The 22,675-nt window shown below is 37.6% G+C and overlaps 1 protein-coding gene across 2 annotated transcripts in view; it reads left to right on the forward strand.

Annotated features, from left to right (window-relative positions):
* Positions 1-244: 244 nt before the first annotated feature.
* The window catches only part of KIAA1958 (KIAA1958 ortholog), a 65,092-nt gene continuing 42,661 nt past the window's right edge, over positions 245-22,675 (forward strand). The window contains exon 1 of one of the 2 annotated variants that reach the window (XM_039334423.1): positions 245-572. The gene's annotated coding sequence lies outside the window, so the exon portion shown is untranslated. Of the gene's footprint in view, positions 573-1,133; positions 1,358-22,675 lie in introns of those variants that run through there. The other variant, XM_039334424.1, reaches the window with a different exon arrangement.

Here is a 22,675-nt window from a genome sequence, read left to right on the forward strand (position 1 = left end):
GAACACCCGTTGATCACACAACCGCGTCTTCCCCTATGTATGCGTCGGAGTGTGTGTGTGTTTGTGTGTGTGCGTGATATATGTGTCGGGGCCGTGGGAGGTGGCGGCAAACGTTGGCTAAGCAAGTAACAATGGGGGGGGGAGTGCATGTGGTACTTCCTGTGGTATATTTATGGCCAGGGCTTCGATTTCCGGTAGCTGATACGGGCTCTCTCTCCGGTGTCTCACCCAGCGTTTAATAATATCGCCGAGAAAGGAGGCGGGGAGCTGCCGGCGAACACGCACACAAACACACGCGGGAGGGAGGGGTGAGAAGGAGGAGGAGGAGGAAGAGGAGGAAGGCGGAGGAGCTGCCAATGAGCGGGGATGAAATAAGCGCTCCCCTCGTCCAGATACAACACTCTTTTCCTCCCAGCCTAAACAACATCCGATTTATAAGAAGCTGGCCATTCAATATCGCGAATAGATTACGGTCTCCTCTTTCTTTTTCCTCCTCCTCCCCCTTCCCCGTCCCTCCCTCAAATATCACGCGGGGACCCATACACCACATTCCTATGGCCGGGCACGTGCAGGTAGGTGGATCTCAGCTTTGTGGGGAGCGGGAGCGGCGAGGTGGTAAAGGTCTTGGGGACCCCTGGGTGAAAAAGGGGGAGCAGCTTCTGGGGAAGTTAGGACACCGGACTGGGGATAAGAAAGCAAGTCTGGCTCTTTGGGAGGGGAGGGGTTGAGTGGGTTGGTGGGAAGGCAGCTCTTGCAAGACGGGGTGGAGGCAACTGCTTGTACTCTCCTTTGGAGGCGATGAAAGGAACAGAAATAGGGCAGTTGTAGAATAGATGGAAGGAATATAGATAAGAGGCTCCCCTCCTTTTTTTGGTAAAAGAAACACCAACTCTTTCACCTAGAGAAGGGAAGAAGCTGGCAGAGCTACCCCCGCACTTATTGAATACTTTTTTAAAATTAGAGTTTGTTTTGCTTGTGTCTGTCTCTGTGTGTGCTTACATATGTAAGTTTATTAGAGCATGAAAGGAATGAGCTGCAGCCCTTCCCCCCCCCTTCTGGCGGGATTGAAGACAGCTGATTGAAGAAAGGGAGGCATCTTTTGTGGTGGTGATTCAAAGTCGGTGCCTGTTTGGAGAAGGATAGGGCTGAATTTGGACCTGCCTGTCTGCTTTTGGGCCAGGAAATAGAAGGAAGGATGCTTGGGGTCATGAAAAAAGTAGAACTTTGGTACAAAAAGGATGATTTGGTTGAATGGAGAGGTTGGTGTATGTCCAAGAAGGAAGCGTACAGTAGTTGCTTCATGTGGGAAGTCAGAAAAAGACTGAGGATATTTAGGGACAGGTGTACCTGTAACAAGGTAAGTATACAACTAATATAGTGAATGGTGTGTGTCTGTAGCCAAGGCACAGGCATACTGTATATGCACATAATGGAGCTGGTAAATGTGGCAGGGCAGGCATTTTAACACTAGTTCCAAAGAGCCTGATCCCACCTACAGTTGCCCAACAGAAAATCCCACTAAGTTTATTGAAATTCTCAGCGAGGTAAACGATTTTAGGATTAAATTTTCTGGATGCATTTATTTGGTTAAGGGCAGATGATATGATATGGAAAAGTTTTATACTGGGACAGCAAGCAGGAAGATACTTGGATAGAGCTTCCTTCCTTTCTTTCTATGACAATTTTTGCAATGAAACACAAGACCCCCTGTCTGATTCCTGGAATTTTACTCCACAAAAAGTTTTTCTTTAGTTTGACTTTAAAAGGAAAGACAGTGAGAGGAAGAAAAAGAAATGGGAGAGGGTGGATAAAAGAGTTACAAGGAAAAGCTTTCTGCTTTGTTAAGTGAAGGATCTAGGTCATAAGAGTTTAAAAGGAGGGTGAATTTCTCTAGCTGTTTGAAATTCTTACACACAGATTCAACAATGATTGTTTTTAATAGTAGAAAAAAAAGGAGAAGGTGGAAGTGTTTATTTCTGGTAATCTTGTGCACAGGAACTGATGTTTGGTAGTGTATTCATTCGTTACAGCCCTCCAAATTGTTTAAATTGACATTCTATTCATGCTTATTTCAACCCAGTTGATCACATTGAATTCAGTACCTTTATTTCTGGGTATTGATATATAGACAGAGATCCAGAAACTTGAAAAGAAGTTAATTTTTTTGTGCTTGCCTGCTTTTCTGGCAACAAAAATGAAAAGTGCACAGTATTTGTATTCATCCCTCAAGAATGCAGAAATGCTAATTGTTTTTTCAGAATGAATTAAAGGTGAGATTCAAGTCATGGTAAGCATGGAAACCTTTGTTAGAGAGAGGTGACTCCAAAATAGGATTCTTTATCCCAACATTCTTGTTCTTTTTTTCCCCCTACTGTTAATAAAGATTTGCAGAACAGTAGTTTGTATAATGGCAATTGCTAACTATGCATGGTCTTCAGTAGGATAGTTTAGATTCTCTTACGGTTTATTAAGAGAGCCTATGAGCAGAATTTTCATATTTCATATTTAGGATCTGCATATTCCAGTCACAATAACTCTGGTTGTCTTTTTTCTCCCACATTGCATTCAGCATCTATCATCCGTTCTATTAAGTGAAGCTATTATTGTGTTGATGAATTAATTATAATAAGATGGGTGAACTTTCCATGTTTTTATTGATATTTGTATAAATTATACTATCTGGGTTAAATATTGCTATTAATATAGTACCTTATTAGAAAGAGAAAAAATATTCTTATTTACATCTTGGTAGTTCTATTGAGTCTATTGGATTAAAATCCTAGGTGCTAATGCTTGTTCATAGGTTTCCCATAAATCTATATTAATATAAGATTCATGCTGAATCAAACCAATACTTATGTACAACAATGGTCTATTCTTAGCAATCATCCACATACCTATAGAAAGCCCAAAATCTGGACAAGAGTTCAGTTACAACTTCCAGCCTATACAGGAAGTCCTTGACTTGCAACCACAACTGAGCCCAAAATTTATCTTGCTAAGTCAGACAGTTGTTAAGTGAATTTTGCCCCATTTTACGCTTTTTCTTGCCACATTTGTTAAGTGAATCACTTTCAGTTCTTAAGGTAGTAACACAGTTGTTAAGTGAATCTGGCTTCCCCATTGGTTTTGCTTGTCAGAAGGTTGCAAGACACTTGAAATATCATAAATATGGAACAGTTGCCAAGGATCCAAATCTTAATCACGTGATCATGGAGATGCTGCAATGGTCATAAGTGTGGAAAAACGGTGATGTCACTTTTTCAGTGACATTATAACTTTGAACGGTCATTAAATAAACTGTTGTAAATTGAGGACTAGTATTGCTCAACAACTGATATTGAGAGACACTGAGAGGCATACTAAATGTAGCTATTGTGAAATAGCAGTCTTTAATAGCCCATAAATCAGTCTATTTTCTAGTCTATTTATGGACATTAGCAAATATTTTGATCTGAATTTCACATTCAGCTTTACCATGTGACTCCAGATGTTCCTATTATAGAAATAGCCTATTTACTTTTTTCCATACCATGTTTAATTTTAAACATCTTTTCCCTCCTATTTGTTATATTTTGTGGTAACCACTCAACAAATATTTCATTTTTTTCTTACAGAACATTGAACTATCATTGTATTTTTAGGGTTATCGATTTTGTATCCGCTTTTTCTCAGGTCTTCAGTATTCTCATCTGAGGTATAACTCGACTTGTATACAGTATTTTGTTTGTGCCCTTACCTCTTTTACGCTCTATATGTTCATAGGGTGCTTACATTACATTCTCAAGCCATTTTAATGGTTCTTTCTCAATGTAGGAAAGTTAAATTAAAGCTCTTGTTATAGTTTTTATTTCATCCACTCTAAAGAATTTGATGTCATCAGCATGCTTGGTTCTGTTAGTGTTTATCTCTTACTTCAGATCATTTGAGAAAACTTTTCCTGATATAGGTCCTTGGGGGACCCCATTGTTTATGCCCTTTCATTGTAACAATTTATTATTTATTTTTAAAATGGATCCCTGCTTCCTGTTCTAAAACTCACCAGTAACAAGACTACTTCTCTTATCCAAAGATTGCTAACTTTGCTGAAAAAAGGGTGTTTCTCAAAATAATCTAAAAGTTGTCTTATTCACTTGTTTGTTGAAACTGAAATACTTACTTACTTGGATGATTTACACCTTGCTTTTCATTGACTGACAAAATAAAATACCCCAAACAATACAAAAAGTTAGAAACATATGTTAACATTATAATATATTATTAATTATTATATAATAATTAAAATTAATTAGATAATCAACTGACTAATTCAGTTGTCAACTAAATTTAGCCTATGTGCAGATTTCACAAATATTAGGAAAGCGGAGGCTAAAGAAGTTCCATAAGGACCATTGCATAGTCTGGAAGCAGCGTGCAGGATAAGTCACATGCCAGAAAGACAAGGTTTTGAAAGCATTAGACAACATGAAAAGGGTCTTGCCTACAAATATTAAGAGGTTCATTCAGGAAAGACAATATTCTCGATAGCTAAACCCTACATCAGTGGTGGCGAACCAATGGCACAGGTGCCAGAGGTGGCACTCGGAGCCTTCTCTGTGGGCACACGTGCTGTTGCCTCAGTGTTGCCCCCCCGCGACCCCCTCCTCTCCACCAGCCCCCCTGAAGGAGAGTCGCCCTCGAGCGTGGCCCACACGGAGCAGCGTAGCCAAGGACATGGCAGCCAGGCAGCGTAGACAAGACTCTACCCTCACACCCCATCATGCAGTTGATGCTCCAGGGCATGGGCAGAGGGTGTGGTTGCTATAGCGCTGCTGGGCTGCCTGGGCGATCTGCAGCGGGCCCTGGAGGCGGTGAGTGGTCCTGTGGGCAGGTGGGGTGGGGGATGGGGGACAGAGCAGGGGCGGAGCAGGGAGGTGGAGTGGGGGTGGGGCCAGTTTTTGGGCACTCGGTCTCTAAAAGATTCGCCATCACTGCCCTACATTGTTTGAGATTTTAAAAGTTTGTACCAACAATTTAAATTATGGCTGGTAGTCAGTTAGCAACCCGGTGAAGATCTGAAGATTAGGGTCACAAAGTTCAGTAAATGATTTCCTTTAACTTGTTATACTATTTCAATCTAGAAACTTTTAGAAACTTTCCACAGAAGCAAATCTTAGCATAATTCAGATCTTACTGTGGCACTAGTAAGACTGCTGGCATCAACATCATTGTTCAGACTGTCTTTACTATTTTATGAGAAGCTAATGTTTCTCAGCATGGATAACAGAAGGATAAAATTGCATGAATTATGGCCTGCGGTTGAAACAAAGCCAAGAAGATGAGGACAAAGAGTAAATTGTCAGGCCTTTCTAGTGATGCTAAAAAAAAAACCCCAAAACCTGAATAAGCCTCAAGGTAAAAGAAGAGTTAGCCTTAATGAATCTGTTGGCCCTTTTTCAGTAAGATCTGCCCTTCTTTATGTTTAATGATGTTAACTTTTATATTCCTTTATAATGATTTACCTGGAAAAGATGCTATACTAACTAGTCTGTTAAGTTCCTGAATCTCTTTGCATCTTTATTGGCCACTTTCCAAGTCTTTAATAAAATCTGCAAAACTATTCCTCATTTGAATGTTAGATTACAACAAAAAGGTCTATGTTCCAATTTTCATAAAATTAATTGGATGACCTCGGACAGTTACTACTCCTCAGACTTACCAAACTTAGACAATTTTCTGTATTAAACATGGCCTTCTATTGACCCATGGTGATTAGAATGCAATATTGCAGGCTAACTCTGCCCACAGCCAGGAGTTTGATCCTGACTGGCTCAAGATTGACTCAGCCTTCCATCATTCGGAGGTCGGTAAAAGGAGCACCCAGATTTTGGGGGGCAATATGCTGACTCTGTAAACCCCTCAGTGAATGCTGTAAAACACTGCTCGCACAAATCAAAATGCACATGTTGCAAATAGTTGGCTGCAGTCCACAGGTTGGGAAGCCCTGGTTTATAGGACTTTCACTTTATAAATTATAGTTAAGATTTAAAAAATAAGTAAAACATGCATTAATTCTCACTTAATTGGGGTGGCTGTCTTACATCCTTTAAATTACTATTCAGGTTTTTGTAGTAAGTGCATATTTGCTAATAAAAGCAGTTTGGGTCATTTTAACATCATCATGTATATACAACATTGCTTTTAAATATATTGTCATGTGTTATTGAAAGGATTATTTCACTTTGCTCCCATTTTATTTGTGGTGATGATCAAACGTACTTTGTTAAGGTTTGCTATAAAATTCCTCTTGATGTTACTTTAACTGGATTCTTCAAAGGAGTAATGCAATGAATCTTAATTAAGTGATAGAAATCTGATGCGTTAGCATATCTTTTCTAACCATAGTAGTTTAAGACAGGATACAATTTTTGACAGTTGTTTTATTCATCATACAGCAATAAAACTGAATTTATTACACAAAGGGGCTAAATTTATTGGGCTAAATCTGTCCTACTTTCCTCCCTGAAGTATTCCTGTAGTATCTGTGTTTGCAAATTTGCATCAATATACTTGCATTTGGTTTTATTTGTTCAGTTTACTGCAAAAATAGTGAGCATAATGGTACCAGTAATACGATTATGGTGGTGATACAGTGATTAGAATGCAGTATTGCAAGCTAACTCTGCCCACTGCCAGGAGTTCGATCCTAACCAGCTCAAGGTTGACTTAGCTTTTCGTCCTTCCAAGCTTGGTAAAATGAGGACCAAGATTGTTGGGGGCAATATGCTGATTCTGTAAACCCTTTTAAAGATAGCTGTAAAGCACTATGAAGCAGTATATACATCTAAATGCTATTGCTAAATAGAATAGCATTTCTGCTACAGATATTTTTACTTTGAGGCAAGCAGTAGTTTAATTGCTGCAGATAATTGGGCCTCATCTATACTGTATTGCCTGTGTTCTTGTGTACATGTTGAAAGGTTGCCTAGCTAATCTCCACTGATATTAGCCTTATTAATGTTAGCACTACCACTGTTTGTCTAAATCCCTTTCCTTTAAAACTATTACCCATTATTCCAACAAATGAGTTGCAGGGGCAGCTTAAAGGAACAAAGTAATATCACTAACTTTACTAGATTTCAGATTCTTACTTACTTGCAACTATATTTTACTCTTTTATTTTTTTAAAATCTTTTTTTCATTTTCAAAACAGTTAATAACTTAAATTCACAGCCAAATAATTATTAAGCAAAATGTTTCACTTTGAGGGCTGCAGTTCAGTTATTCCCAAGATCTGTGCTAACCTTTGGACCATTTTGCTCATTCTCTTGTTTTTTGAAATATATTTTTTGAAACATATTGCCTAATGTATATAGTTCATTATATTCAGTTTGGTCATCTGGTGAAGGCACCAGGTGAGAAAGTGGGAGACCTTGAGTTCAAGTCCCACCTTACCCATGAAAGCCCTATGAATGACTTTGGGCCAGCTATTCTCTCTCAGCCCAATTCACCTCACGGGGTTGTTGTTGTGGGGAAAATTGTAGGAGGAAGGTGTGTTGGGTATGTTTGCCTCCTTGAGTTATGTGTAAAAACAATAAAGGCGGGATACAAATAAATAAAATAAAAATAAATAAAAATTGCCTTTGAAGTGTCTTGCCTATTTTCAGAGAAAATTTGAACATTTTTATACTTTTAGTTAGGCCTAATAAAGATATTGCCTACTGTATATCTGGTTACTGAAATTAGTGGGACTTAAAGGAGCTTAATTTTATTGAACTGGTCTATTGATTTTACTTTAAATGGAAAGCTCTCCAAAACTGGCGATGGTAGCTATCCAATTTATTGTATAAGTTCCTTGTTTGGGAATTGTTGTCCTAACACATCTGTAAGATTTCAGGTTGGTAAAGCTGCTAATTAGGTAGGCTACCCTCGGTTGTTTCTTTAAAATACTTGTTTAGTATTTTAGTGAAATGTTTTAAAAAAATTACTTTGGAGCAACTGCTTATAACTGCCTTGATCTTTTTTTTTAAATGTACATCTGTGTATGTAGGAGGCTAGTATATGAAAATCAGCATTACTTAATAAACTCATTTGTATATCAACAATCATACTGTATTTGTTACCTTGGTAACAAATATATACGCAGATTCCTTAATAAGATTCTTAATCTGCTAGCAACTTTGTATATTGTCTTGCTTAATAATTATATCTTGAACTGCATATTAGGTCTGCTTACATGATTGTCCATCCGTATGCTATTAAAGATAAATCAAAGATAAATTATCTTTGAAAGATGGGAACGTTTGACTGATGAGAATACTCTGATACCGAGAGGCACATTGAATGAGAGTATCTTTTAATGTTATGTTTTATTGTTCTTTGCAAGCCACCTGGGCTTATTGTATATTAGGTGACCGTATAACTCTTTTGAAATGAAAAAATAAGTATTAAAGTAAAGTCATATAAAATGTGTAATCTATTTTAGTATCGGTAGATGAGTGGGCTGAGCTGGACAAGGTTAAATGTGTCATCAGTTTGGAATCATTGTGCAGACACCCAACTCTTGTGAATTTCATTGACCCAAGCTTTGAGCGATAGCTATTTATTAAATTATTTTTATAAATAAATAAACAGCAATAAGTTAACAAGAAATGTATTTGCTTAGCAGAGAAAAGGTTGCCAGATTGAAGCCCAGCAAGAATGTACCCTTTGGATTCTTTCTGAAGTTGGCAGGTTTCCCCATTTGGGTTTTTTTTTCTTTTTTTAGTTAATCCAGAGTTTTCCCACTTTACTGGTTTTCAATTAGAAGAGTTTTATTCCTGACTGTGAAATTGTCCATTATTTACACACACACACACACACACACACATATACATACATACATACATACATACATACATACATACATACACTGTATATAAGAATATATTGTCAAGCATTGGAGAAATCAGGAGATTCAGGCAGTTCAAATGAGTATAAAGATGTATTGCAAACTTAAGCTGTCTACAACAAGGGTCCCCCAAACCCCTGGTCCATAAAGCAGCACTGGGCTGCGACATGCCGGAAAACAGGCTACTCAAACAATCGAAGCCCCATCCTTGGGATGCAGGCAGCATGCAAAACCACGTCTCCTCTGCTCTGCGGAAAAACCTCTCTCTCCAGAACTAGTCCCTGGTGCCCAAAAGGTTGGGGAATCTTAACTACTAACAGTGAAGAGAAATTAACAGGAGATAAGAGCAGAAGGAATTCAAGGTGGGCTGAACTTAGATCTTTTGTGGGCCTATAGGGACTCATGACTGATGATGTGTTTGGCCCTTGGGCTTAGCCTGGTCAATTCCTACATCTATATGTGTATATATGTATGTATGCATGTGCATATATATCTGTGTATATGGGTCCAGAAAGATTAATCCATAGGGAGAAAAGTGATTGGTGGTATTGAAAGATAGAGGGCACAATAGCAGAGAAATCATCCAACAGGAGGTCAATCTATTGTCTTTCTTGCAATATTAATTTTTACCACATTGATGTCTCCCCACAAATTTAAGGATAGTTTGTCTTGGTAAAGTAATATAAAGGAAGTGCTCTCATTGAATAGTCAGGATATTTTCCTCAGGGAAATAATTACTTGGAATTAATAAGTTTTGAACAATAAAAAACTCTAAATTTTTATTTACTTCATTTGATCCTTCTTACTAATAGGTATAATATTAGAGTTATTCCAATATATTGTTTACCAAGAATGTTTCCTATATAACTGTACAATTTTTACAAATTTGACTAGAGATCTTGGATAGTAACTGAAGAATCCAAAAGGGTTGCTTTTGTACAGCAGCAACTTATATTCAAATTCGTCTGCATACAGTGAAATGGTAACACTGACTATTCATTCCCTTAACACCTCTGTATTTAACAATTTCTGAAAAGCCAAAAATGAGGGTGCTGATCTGATCCAAAGAGGGAGGGTCTTCCACAAATGGGGGCTACAACAGATGCTTGTGATGCTCCACAGATCTGTAGTTTTCTGTATCTTCCTTATTCCCCTCTTTGAAGACAGCGATGATGACATCTGCTCTCCTCTAGTCTATTAGGACTTTAGTCCTTTAGGAGTTGTGGGGGGGTCCTTGGTGCCCTCTGAGCTTGGTTGTTGTTTTACAGGCGTTTCATTACTAAACTAGGTAACATCAGCAGTGCAGCATAATAATCACCTGTTATTTTCCTTCAGAGAGACAACCTAGTGTGGGAAATCAGCTCCCTCAGAGAAAGAAATATTTTAGGAAATATTTAAAAGGCAGAATATATTTTCCTAAAGGATTTTAAAAGTAGAAACCAACCCCCCCCCCCAAGTCTCTCTGTCCCAAACAGAAACCAAGTCTATGCAGATGTGATAATCTTGTCAGACTGGAATCAGGAAACTGTGATTAAGAAGAAAGATCCCTAGAATCAACAACCCCTCACACCAAAAATCTAAGAGTCATCAGCCACAGCTCCAGAGAAGCAGGATATGACCCTTGGGACATAATAGGATTCACCTACCACCATCAGAATACCAGAAAGGCACACTCAGACTCAGGTCAGAGTTCATGCCACAGGAACAACTCCAAACAAAAGGCTCCAGAGAGTATAAAAACTCACTCCCTACATGTGCTTACTCTCTTTTCTTCCAGAGCCATCTTTCTATCTGGCTCTCCTCTTCAATAAACTGCAACTTTCTTTCTAAAGCAGATGCCATGTTGTTTATTCCCGGCTTGGACTGAACAATGATGAAGACTTTTCCTTTAACACTAGCAAAATAGAAGTTTGGAAATTCTGTGTTTGTACTATCACTCATGATTGCTTCATTACTTTCTCCTTATACTGCACCCTACTCTGGCTTTCCTTTTATTTCTACACAGTGCTAGGCTGCATTAACAGAGGGATAGAATCAAGATCACGTGAAGTATTAATACCACTCTTCAATGCCTTGGTAAGGCCACACTTGGAATACTGCATCCAGTTTTGGTCACCACGATGTAAAAAAGATGTTGAGACTCTAGAAAGAGTACAGAGAAGAGCAACAAAGATGATTAGGGACTGGAGGCTAAAACATATAAGGAACGGTTGCTAGAATTGGGTATGTCTAGTTTAACGAAGAGAAGGACAAGGGGGGACATGATAGCAGTATTCCAATATCTCAGGGGCTGCCATAAAGAAGAGGGAATTAAGCTATTTTCCAAAGCACCTGAAGGCAGGACAAGAAGCAACGGGTGGAAACTAATCAAGGAGAGAAGCAACCTAGAACTAAGGAGAAACTTCCCGACAGTGAGAACAATTAATCAGTGGAACAGCCTGCCTCCAAAAGCAGTAAATGCTCCAACACTGGAAGTTTTAAAGAAGAGACTGGACAGCCATTTGTCCGAAATTGTGTAGGGTTTCCTGCCTGAGCAGGGGGTTGGACTAGATGACCTCCAAGGTCCCTTCCAACTTTACTACTATTACTATTACTAATGTACCTAAAGAACAGTTTTTCATTGTTTTTGGTATCTTACAGACTTTAATTCAGCCTCTTTATCACAGTTCTTTCAATTTCCGAAGACTATCCTTAATTCTTCTTTTATTATGTTCTCTTCCTTTTATTTCCTGTGCATATCTCTTCTCTTCACTACTCTAGACTTCTCACATTTTTCTTTCTGCTAGAATGTTTTGAGATCATGCTTCCAATATCTCATTTCATTGGATTTCTCCTCCTTCTCAAATATTTTTCTCCCTTGGATCTGATCTATCTTTCCCTCAATCAAAATTAGCTCCTCTGATATCCAGTGTGCAGGACTAATTCTCCGGTGTTGCTCCTCCTTTGTATATATCATGGATTCAGTCATAACATGATCAGTTAGTTTCAATTCTGCAACTGATTATTCTCTCTGGTGAGGTTAGCTTCTAAATAACAGGCCACCTGGGGGTTTCCCCCCCTATCTTCTGACAGATGAAGTTGTCAGCCACAGCGGAGAAGGATTTGTTGGACCTCTGACTCTTGGCAGAGTTAGATTCCCAGCAGATGTCAGAATAATTCTCCTATTATCACTATTGCATGCCTGTTTGAAAGACTAATGCAGAAAGGCCCATCTGTATCTTTGGCTCTCCAAGTGATCTACAATAAACTCCCGACAACTGTATCCCTTCTGTCTTTCTCCTTTTGTTCTTAAACACATATTTTCAACAGGATTTCCATGTTTCTTCAGTCTCCTGAGCTTACCTTGTTCCTTTGAAAAGTGTAATTACTCAATATTCAGTTGATTTTGATGTTTCATTTTTGTTTGTGTGTGTTGCTTTAGGATCTTTTCTTTAGTCAATAATAGCTTCTCAACTTAGTTTCTTTCTAATGAATACCCTGTCCTTCACATTCCATTATTAAGGTAGACTTGTTTAAAGTTCAGAATCTAGCAGCAGTTTCTGTTTATATCAATGTTTTTTTTTTTTAAAGCTACTTGTGTTCTAAGTCAGGGGTCTCCAACCCCTAGTCTGTGGACCAGAACCGGGCCGTGGCGTGGAAGAAACTGGTCCGTACAATCAAGGAAAGCCCCATCTATGGGATGCAGGCAGTACACAAAACTATGCACCCTCCGGTCCACGGAAAAACCTCTCTCCACGGAACCGGTCCCTGGTACCCAAAAGGTTGGGGACCTCTGACCTATCTAATATACAATAAGCCCAGGTGGCTTGCAAGAGACAATAAAACTTAACATAACAGCCTCCTATAAAGAAAACCTATACAAAATGTTTTATAGATGGCACTTGCCACCAACAAGATTAGCAAAAATGTTTAAAAATATGTCAGGGAAATGTTGGAAATGTAAGCATAAACCAGGTAGTTATTATCATATGTGGTGGACATGTATTAAAGCAAGGAGATATTGGACAAAAATTAGAAAAAATGTTAGAGAAATATAGAGTATAAACCTAATTTTTTTTTGCTAGGTACAATGCCAGAAAAATTTGATAAACAAAGTACACATTTGATTTTATATGTGATAACAGAGGCAAGAATTATATTTGCACAATACTGGAAGAACGAAGAAACACCACCAGAAGAAGAAATAATTAAAAAAATACTAGACTGTGCGGAAATGGGCAGACTTATTTTAAGGTTGAAAGAAAAAGAAGAAACAGAACATTTTCAAACTTGGGACCTATTTTATCAATGGTTAGAGAAAGGATTAAGGGATTGGAAATTTCTATTAGTGAATAAGATACTCAGACAACACATTTTGTTGAAGGATTACTATTGAATTCTGTTAAAAATATTAATAAAACTTTATAAAAAAAAACCATGCCCACTCTAGTCTGCAGAAATACCTCTCTCCAAGGAACCAGTCCCTGGTGCCCAAAAGGTGGGGGGCGTCTGTTCTAAGTACTTCCTCTGCTTTTTTTAAGTATCTCTAGACTTTGTAAAGGTTCTTTATTCTTCTCGATCTTTCTTAGTGTTTCTGAATTATGATTTGTTTTTCTTTTAGCTTTCCAGTCAAGAAAATACTTCTTGAAATCATAGTTTACCATTCTGCTACTATTTTTCATAAATTAAGATTCATTTGGTCAAAAGTATCCCAGTTTTGTCCTTGATTTATTTTGGGAATAAATATACTTTAAAATCTCACCATCCCTGCCCCAAGGTAATAAATTAAATTAAAATACTATGCACCTATACTTAAGCAGATAGACTACACCAGAATGAAATATTCTGCTTCTCTTAACTTTCTCTGTTTTTACCTATTTCATCTATTTTTTTTAACATTCTCTATTTTTCCCTAATTCATCTATCTGCTGAGTGGGGTTGGAAATGGGGAAAACATTGTCAACGTAATGCATAATTCAACGAGGCAGGTTTGGCTGCAAAAGTCTTTCTCCCCTTGTCGGACTCTTCCTTCTATCCCCCACTCTGTCATAACTTGAGCTGTATCAAGTTTTTTTCAAAACTCAGATTGGGTGAACCAGTCGCAAGCGGTACTTTAAGGTAGGACTTCTTTTCTTTTTTGTTTTTTATAGCAACAGTTGTTGACTTCCAGATTCCCCTTGTACTGTTTGGAGGGCAGAAGTTACTTCAGCATTAGGGCAAATTGCTAACAACCATAAAATTAAAGCACTCACAGTATGGTAGAGTGAGCAATTTAATTTTACCATGTAATTAAATGATATGTTACTAACGATTCAGTAGAGATGGATAGTAATCAGCTGAAGAGGTCGAGAGTGCTTCAGATTCAGTATGGTCACCGTCCCTTTATATGTCCATTACTCCTTCCAGTAGCTAAATTCTTCCAGGTCTTACATGGTAGCTAACCTGGGTCACGAAGATGTATGTTTGAGCATTGTGGAGATCTGCAAAATGTGGTTTGCTTGAAGCTTAGCTCATAATATGATCTTCAGCTCAGCAGGTACAGTAATAGAAGTAGCAAAATCTCTGGAATGTTTCTGGTTACAAATACTTTCTACAAACATTTTATATTGATTATATTCTGAAATGCTTGGCAAGGGTGATAATATTGTTGCAGATCTATGAATTGTACAGTGTAGTTTAGACTGACTTGTTTCTGAATTGGACATTGAATGGAATTAGGTTAACCAAATGCCTTCCAATCTCCATGCAGGATTCATGCATGCTAGATCTATAGCTTGTCCTGAATCAAAACTGAGTAACAAATATCTTGTTTGGCAAGAGTTAATTCTATAGCTCTTAGCAAATGAAGCTTGTTCATGTACCCATATTGATTCAGAAAAAAGTGTGGCTTCTGAACAGCAATACACTTAGTACCCTCTTCAAACCAGAAACACAATTTGTTGTATCTCGTGCATGAAATGTGTGCCTGTTTCTAATTTTACACTGATTAAAAGCTATCCATGAGTCACGTTGCATTTCCTTCCTGTCAAAAATCTGTAAGCAATTTCCAACTCATCCAAATATTTTTCAACCCGAGTATCTTATTAAGTAAGCAATTGAAGCATCCTAATATGCTAATCTGTTGAAAATTAAGATTGGCCACCTTCTGGATATAATCAGAAAGAACTGTCTGGCATAGAAATATATGAAAATGAAAGTCCACTGGCATGAAAAATAATCCATCATGCCAAACGTGAGGTTTTTGAATTACTTATGTATGGAAGAAGTAGAGTGTTAACTGTGTACAGAAATAGATAATTTATAGACAAGGTTGTTATTAAACATAACCTTAATTTACACAAAATGTGTTACTCTTTAATTGGTCCTTTGAAGCAAGCTGCACCTGCTTTAATAAGTACATCATATTGTATGCAGGTTTTTTAAAAGAATGTTTAAAATCTGTTTCCTTGGTTTCTGATTAAAACAAACAAAAACTTTATATAATCCTATAAAGATTGTGTATAATTATCCTTTGGTTAAGCAGGTTGGATACAATGACATCCCGTCTAGCCCTGTGATTCCATAATTCTGTATTCCTAGCTAGCCAGCAGCCACTCACTGAAAAGTTTACTGGGATTTTGGATTGAGGAGTTTGGTGAAAACTTTCTCCGTTGGCTGTAATTTATTGTACAATAATAGTTTCTGTTTGCTGGAGTTTGGAATTAGCTTTTAAATACAGTATTGATTATGGCAGTGATGGTAAACCTTTTAGAGACCGAGTGCCCAAACTGCAACCCAAAAATGCATCATTGGGTGCCGGGTGGGTGTGGCCCATTGGCTGAGTGTGGCCAATTGGGTGGGTGTGGCCCACTGGCTGGGTGTGGCTGTGGTGGTAACGGCAGACTGGGTGGGACTAAAAAGTTCAATCAATCAATTCCAACTTTGCAAGATCTTTTTTTTCCTGTGAGAAGTTGAAATTGACTGATTGATTGAACCTTTTTTTTTTTTTTGCACACGGCAGAGGCCTAAAGCAAAAAGGTTTTATAAAACCCAGCTGAAGGCCTAGGACTGGAGCAACAGCGCGTGTGCCCACAGAGAGGGCTCTGAGTGCTGCCTCTGGCACCCATGCCATAGGTTCGCCACCACTGGATTATGGCATTCTTGAATTTGTTGCTATCAGTTTCAAGTCAGCCTTTCCCAGTTTAAAGTGATACAGGGCTACAATTTCTAGCCAGCATGGCTATTGCCAAAAACATTAATTTGGGAAGACTGGTTTGTGTGTTTCTTTCTGTCATTTTATATTCTTCCTTATGACTAAAATGAGACTTTCAGAAATTTTAATGTTCACGTAATTTGGGGCAAAATATCTCCTTTGGAACCCACACTTAAAATTTGATTATCTGAATTTTTAAATAGCTCGTATTAATTTCCACATTTCTACTACAGGTAGTCCTTGATTTTGACCATTTATTTGACAAATAGTTCATAGTTACAATGATAGTGAAAATTGGCAAACTGACTCTCACTTATGACGATTGCAGCATCTTGCAATCAATTGATCATAATTTGCGACTTTCCCAGCTGACTTTAAACAAGGAAAGTCAAAGAGGAAAGCCAAATTTGCTTAAGAGCCATGCGATTCACTTAATGACTGTGGGAAAAATGGTTGTAAAATGGGATCTGGTCACATGATAATTCATTTCACAACTACATTGCTTAGCAACTGAAGTTCCGATCTCAATTGTGGTTGTAAATGGAAGACTATCTGTATATATTTTGGGCTTTTACCATACCTAATTATAAGGCTTCAACTTGATATTTTTGTCAGTTTGTACTCTAAAATGGGAATCCCTTTTTGGAAGAGGGCTACCAAACAGAAAATATGGACGTTTAAAATCTTCTACTCTAAAAAGACTCCACCACATTTCACCTGTATTTGCATATCTGTTGGTATTCCTGGAAGCTTTTTCTTCTTCTTTTTTAGAGCATTTAGTTTGAGAAAAGATGTTGCTAGTGAGTCTCTTCTGATGTACAATGGCTTTACTTCACAAGAAAAAAGTGAGAGGCACTCCTAATAATTACGATGATATACGGTTTGGCCTTTAGTTTAGCAAAAAAGATGAATGGCAGAAGGGAATAAAAGCCATATATATATTATATGTGTGATGGAAGAAACATAAATAAAAAAGCTTTTGTTACCTCTGTTTTAATACTGGAACTGAGATCATATAGTGAAGGTAAATGTTGGGAGATTAAGGATAGAAAAATGCATTATGCATAATTCAGCTTTGGAATTCCCTGCCAGAAGATATAATAGCTTCTAATTTATAAGGCTTTAAAAGGAAATTTGATGAACTTTGGAAATATATACTATCCCCAGATTTTAAAGCAGCGTGTCTTTGAATACCAATTGCTGGAAACAACAGCAGAGGAGAGTTGCTGCCATTATGTCTTATTTGTGAGGCTTTGTTTCGCTTCTGTTGAAATAATCTCAGAGAAGAAAGGAGTTGTAATCCAACACATCTCAGCAAGCCTCTTCTTATGTCCATAAGATTGTAAGATTTATATGCTAGGGCAACAGGCTTTATGCTTGGATAATTGAACTTACATTTTCAAACTGTTCTGAATTATCATTAACACAATACTCAACTTGTTCCAGAAATAGGATGACTGTTACCTTGTTGTGTGGCATTTAGTCAAGGGTGGCTCTACTCTGTCCTTAATTATGCATTCAAGCCGTGAAAATGTACAGTAAATTCTGAAAGCAATTTTAACAATATCATTTCCTCCACGCTCATAATTGCACTGCACAGAGTTTCATATGGTGTCAAAGCAGCATAAATCCCGTTATGATCTATATTAATAGAGAAGTAGTCTTTGGATAGGATTTTCAGGAGATTTGAAAAGATAAACACTGGGCTAATTTCCACATACAGTTCGTCTGAGCCAACCCCCTTGTTTACTGGAAGATATTTGAATAGATGGCATATTCTATTGCTTTTACATTGTCCAGACTTTAGGGGAAAGGAAACTAAAAAGGCTCTACCAGATAAACAGTCATCACATTTAATTGCATTAGTCCTGAGAAATTTAATTTACGGTACTCTTCAGTTATGTTTGGGTAAATCAGTTGCATGCAGCTTGAGATACAGTGTTACATGTGGTTTAGTCTCAAGTAAACAGCTATAGAAATGGCTATTTTCATAGATCGATTATTATTGTTGTACATATGATGTCTTGTAACACTATGATCTGCATGCGACCAAATGCTCTGTATCTCAGTCTGAGTAGCAGAAAAAATGTTACAAGTAATCCTCACAACCTTAATTGTGAGCAGCAAGCACTAAGAGATGCAGTTGTTAACATCACATGACTGTGAAACCTCACATGACTGCTGGACTTACGACATAATTCTGCAGTCATTAAGCAAATCAAGTGCAATACTGTGCGATCATGGCTTTCCAACTGATGTTGCTTGTTGGACATTAGTTGTGATGGAGATCACATATCTGTAGGATTCTGTGGCCATCATAAATGTACACCGGTTTTGAAACACCCAAATCATGATTCTGTGACTGTGGAGATGCTGTGATAGTCACAGATTTGAGGACTGGCCATAAGCCTATTTTTTCAGCACTGTTGCAACTTTGAATGGTTGCTGAGCAAGGCAGTGGGTAACTGAGGACTGTATTCTAAATTGTATACCAGGCCTGTACAACATGTTGAGGAGAAAGGCCCATATTGATCAATTAATTTTTTTTGTGGGCCCCAAATATTTGAAGTGGCAATTCCTTGTTCTGTGAATACTGGAGTGGCGAAGCAGTGGCACTGCTGACTCTAAATTTACTACTTTTAAAAAAAATGGTGGGCTGTACAAGGCTGCTTGGCTGTCCACATTGTGTAGATCTGTACAATGGCAGAATTTAAGTTCCTGCTGCTTTATTCTATTCTTAAACCTGAATTGATTATTATGGATACAATTAAACTTTTCAGTCAATCCATCAAAATGTATTAAGTGCTGCCTGGGGAATTCTGGGAATTGAAGTCTACTAGTCTTAAGTTGCCAAGGTTGGACACTTCTTTCTTTTGTCCAAACAAAAAAAAAAGGGGGGGGGAGTAATTCAATAACTGTAAAAAGAAATCTAAAAACATATGAGAAAATCTAACTCATCTAACTAACAATAATATCAGCGAGGAACCAGACTACTGCATAGTCCAGTATTAATGTATGGCTGTGAGACAGTGGCACAGTGGCTTAGAGGTGAAGACATTCGCCTCCCACATGGAAGGTTGAGAGTTCAATCCTAGGCAGTGGCAGATGTTTCTCTTTACAGGATGCAAAGAGAAAATACCTGTTGCAAACTCCACATAGGTAACAGGAAGGTAAACAATAAATGCTCAGCTCCATTCAGTCACCACACTCTACCCCAAATAAAGGCATTAAAGGGTGTAAAAAGAAAAAAAAGTATGGTTCTGAGAGTTGGACCATAAAGAACGCTGAGCACCGAAGAAGAGATCCTTTCAAATTGTGGTGTTAGAGAAGACTCTTGAGAGTTTCTTGGCCACCAAATGAGAAGACTCGTTGGAAAAGACCCTGATATTGAGAAAGGTAGAATGCAAAAGGAGAATGGGATGGCAAAGGATGAGATGGTTTGATAGTGTCATTGATGCAATGAACATGAATTAGGGCAAACTCCGTGAGATGGTTTTGGATAGGGAGGCCTGGCATAATGTGATCCATGGGGTCGCGAAGTCAAACACAACTTAGTGACTGAACAACAATTGAAGTATGGTCTATAGCTTGCCTCGTTAAGGCCAATTATGTCCCTTAGCCTGAAAAATCTGTATACTCCAATCTTGGTATGTAAGAAATATGAACAAAAAAAATATAAGTGAAGACAGTGCAGATATTCTCAGGGCTTCATCAGTATGAATTGAGTGTTTTGCTGCTTCTGGATTGCAAAGATTCAGATTTTGATTTGATTCAATATTAGTGACCTCTGTTGTCTTTTATCAGGTTCAACTAATATATTAGTAGCTTGTTCATTTGGATGGAGTCACCTGGCTGAAATTACCGACACCCTGATAACATATTTAGATTATCATAATTACACGTTTGCAGAATATCTAATATCAATTTGCTATTGATTCAAACTATGGCCGACAGATTACAAATGTTGGATCCCTGTGTGTAATTGAGCCCAGCTTAAAATGTTGGTTTTTTAATCTTAAAAGTTCTAAATTGCTTGGTACAAGATTATCTGGAAAATTTTCTATTTCTATATTTTATTATTGCTTTTACTGCCTGATCCAATAAAAAAGTTTCCTGGAAGTTTTAGCATAAAAATAGTAAAATACATAAAAACCAATAAACAAAGAACCAGAGCATAACAAAGAACCAGAGCATATCTATCTATTTGAACATTATAGGCTTTTTTCCAGAGGCCCCACCTCATGATTATTATCCAATGAAATTACATAAGGGAGCAGGGCTTTTTCATTAATTGCACCTTGTCATGGAACAGCTTGCTCAGCAAGATATCTCAAATGAGATCACTGGGCAGCAGGAAATGTTCACCCAGACTTTTTAAATAAAGTACATAATTCACTTGAGATCTCTCAGTTATTCTGCGGTTGCTGTGAGTTTTTATTTTTGTTGCATTAATCTTGTTTTTGATTCTGTACAGACTTTTATATTAAATTGGTTTTATGTTTACTTATTGTAATCTTTTCACAAAGCTTCATCTTACATGGTGTTATACAAATGTCATAAATATTTAAAATAAATAACGTTTGGGCAATCTTTTCTTCCTTTCCCTTTTGTAAATATTTTTTTTGAAATTAAAAATGCTAGTTGCAAGCATGGTAACTTTAAGAATTAGTAATTGTGCTTTGAACTTTGAGTGTAAACCTTCCAACAGGGATTAGATTAGCACTGAAAATCTTTTGAGCTAAAGAAAGGAATGAAAAATATGTTAAATAAATAAATACTGCATGGGTTAATACATTATCCCAATGCACTTTTAAACTGTTACTGAATAAACCATTGGATTGGTTCATATAATACACTGTCATAAATCATGGCTTACAAATTACATTGGCTATGTTTGTACAAGGTCCTAAGCTAAAATAAAACCACATTGTGATTAATATGATATTTGATCTCAGCAGTAGCTGTGTTTGCACAATACATTTAGTTAAATACTATCAAGTAGAACTTGTCTCGTGATGACTGCATCATGGGTAAATGCTTGACAGCTTGACCTATCTCAAGTAACAACCTGTAGCTCTTCTTTGAATTCACCATCCATCTCATCCATTGTCACCCCTTAATTTCTTTCCTCAGCTTTGCCAAACATCATTCTTCTTTTCCAGTCTCTCAATTTGTCATATCACATGACCAAAGGATTGTGCTTGACTGATCATCACCTCAAGGAAACAGTCAGTCCCTTTAATCCAGGACTGATTAATTGGGTTCTTGAAGTCTATGACCTTTTAGTGACTGTCTCCAAATCTGTAATTTGAAGGAGCCTATCTTGTTCCTCTTGTTCTTTTTAAATGTCTGGGTTTTAGAGCCATACATTATCACATCATTACTTTCAACGTTGTTATAGAAATATCTCCTTTTTAAAATGAAGTTTTAAGTTTGTCATAGGTCCAATCCCTAGGATTAATCTTTTTGCTCATATAGTATTCTTTTCCTGTTTAGCTACTCTTAAGTTCAAAGGGGGAAACTACCTCTTCAGTTCTTTCAATTGTAAATTCACTATGCATATTACTTAACTCTGCCTTTGCTTTTATTCTAACATGTGTTTCCTTTCTACTTCATCTAACAACCAACCTACAACATATTTATGCAAAGCATTCCATAATTCAATTCTATTTACTTTGTCATGTACTATGTAATAACTTTTCTTTGTCACATTCATATACTTCTTAATGACCTAAAATGGGAGAAGGGGGGAAATGGCCTACAACTGTGCCCACTCCATTGCCGGCAATGGAGAAAACGTTCCGATACGTTGCATGACGTCACGTGATGTCACGAGTTTGACATGTCTGGCCTACACACCCAACATAAATTCACAACATCCCCAAATTAGGCTAGGTGGCGCAGCAGTTAGAGTGCAGTACTGCAGGCCACTTTAGCTGACTGTGTTCAGCAGGTCAGCGGTTCAAATCTCACCGGCTCAAGGTTGACTCAGCCTTCCATCCTTCCGGGGTAGGTAAAATGAGGACCCAGATTGTTGGGGGCAATGTAAATATATATATACATTGTTTACTGGTGTATACCGCTTAGAGAGTGCTTGCACTTAAAGTGGTATATAAGTCTCATAAATAAATAAATAAATAGTTGTTATTGTTACAAAGAACGTGGAGGCGCAGTGTTTAGAATGCAGTACTGCAAGTACTACCAGCTGCCAGCAGTTTAACAGTTCAAGTCTCACCGGCTCATGGTTGATTCAGCCTTCCATCCTTCTGAGGTCGGTAAAATGAGGACCCAGATTGTTGGGGGCAATATGCTGACTCTGTAAACCTCTTGGAGAAGGCTGTAAAGCACTGTGAAGTGATATATAAGTCTAAGTGCTATTGATATTGCTTACTATGCTTGTAACTATCTTTTTTTTCTCTATATGCAGTGCAGAATGTCTTTTGGGTTTTAGCCATGCTAAAAATGTAGCTAAACATAGAGATAAAAGACTACTGTACCTAGAGGGGCATGACCTGCAAATCGGTTGGCATGCCTTTCTGTGGTATGGAAAGAATAAAATACATAGATACTTTGAAAACCATTTTATAAGAAATGCACTTCTTTCAGAATGGGAAAGAATAAAAGAAAAAATTATA

This window comes from Crotalus tigris, unplaced genomic scaffold (assembly GCF_016545835.1).
Source record: "Crotalus tigris isolate CLP2741 ecotype Arizona unplaced genomic scaffold, ASM1654583v1 scf7180000017630.2799268, whole genome shotgun sequence".
NCBI lineage: Eukaryota > Metazoa > Chordata > Lepidosauria > Squamata > Viperidae > Crotalus > Crotalus tigris.